At 45.9% G+C, this 1,038-nt stretch overlaps 1 long non-coding RNA gene across 1 annotated transcript in view; it reads right to left on the bottom strand.

Moving 5' to 3' along the window:
* Positions 1-1,038, bottom strand: part of LOC113489988 — an 18,620-nt gene that overhangs the window by 3,375 nt on the left and 14,207 nt on the right. The gene's annotated exons all lie outside the window — the stretch shown is intronic.

Raw genomic sequence — 1,038 nt, 5'->3', positions numbered from 1 at the left:
GACAGGTACAAGGAGCTGTCATTTGGTTGTCATTTGACTGTCATTTGATTGTCACAGCCTGTGCTAAATTTCAAACAGTCAAAACAAAGTGGGACAATTCCCACTCCCAAACTGAGACTGAAAGTGGTTTATTTTGCTGTAGCTCAATCCAAACTGAACAGAACTAAACTGCATTCAGGCCGCTCTCATTCTGAACAAAACCACCTCTACCGTGGTTTAGCATGGCATCATCATTAAATCACATTAAAAGTGAATTCCCTGAGCATCCTTGTGAAGTTTGTCTTTTCAGAAAATCAAAAGCGTCCTTGTGAAAAACAGGCAAGAAAAACTTTCCAAATAGCTGTGTCAGGCTCTCTCTCCACCTAGCTGGCAAAACCAAGGGAACTTGCCCAAAACCACCTGATAAACTCCTGTCACAAAAGCACTTTTCTGCTCTAAGCATACAGGAAAGGTTCCATCTGCCTGTACTTGACCATAAATCCATTGGGACAAATGGAGACTCCTTCCATCTCCCTACAGAGGGCAAAGGAGGCAGCCAAATCTCAAACAGTAATTGACTGGAGAGATGCAAAATAAGATTCATTGCTAAAACCTCCCAGGAGCTGCTTTCAGAACTTGCTCTAGACTATTTATACAGTAGTATTTGCACTGGTAACTGGGGTACAGAGAGCCAGAACACTTCAGTCAACAGATCTGCTGGGCTTTGGTGGGACACAGCACATGTGCAGGCACTTGGAATCCAACTTCTTAAACTGAATAAACATTTCAGGTTACCTCTGCTTCATTATCAAACAGGAGAAACGCAAAGGTCTCCTCCAGCTCCTCCTGGCTGTACCCGGCAGCTTCCTTGGCTTGGGCAAAAGCTTTGAGCTGCAGAAGACACAACAACACCTTGTTCTAGTCCGGTTATGTCAGAGCCAAGTGACATGTGTTCATGTGTGAGAACAACGTGTCCCAGTACCTCCAGTTGTGGTCAGTGTGGGGCAGCTGGCAGCAGCCAGGTGATGCTGGACAGCTCCCGTGCCCACAGTCTCCCCC

The sequence above is a fragment of the Athene cunicularia genome (genome assembly GCF_003259725.1).
Source record: "Athene cunicularia isolate RWA chromosome 1 unlocalized genomic scaffold, athCun1 chr1_part2, whole genome shotgun sequence".
In the NCBI taxonomy this organism is placed as follows: Eukaryota; Metazoa; Chordata; class Aves; order Strigiformes; family Strigidae; genus Athene; species Athene cunicularia.
Note: the sequence above shows the minus strand (reverse complement) of the source record. Positions and strands in the feature narration are given on the sequence as shown.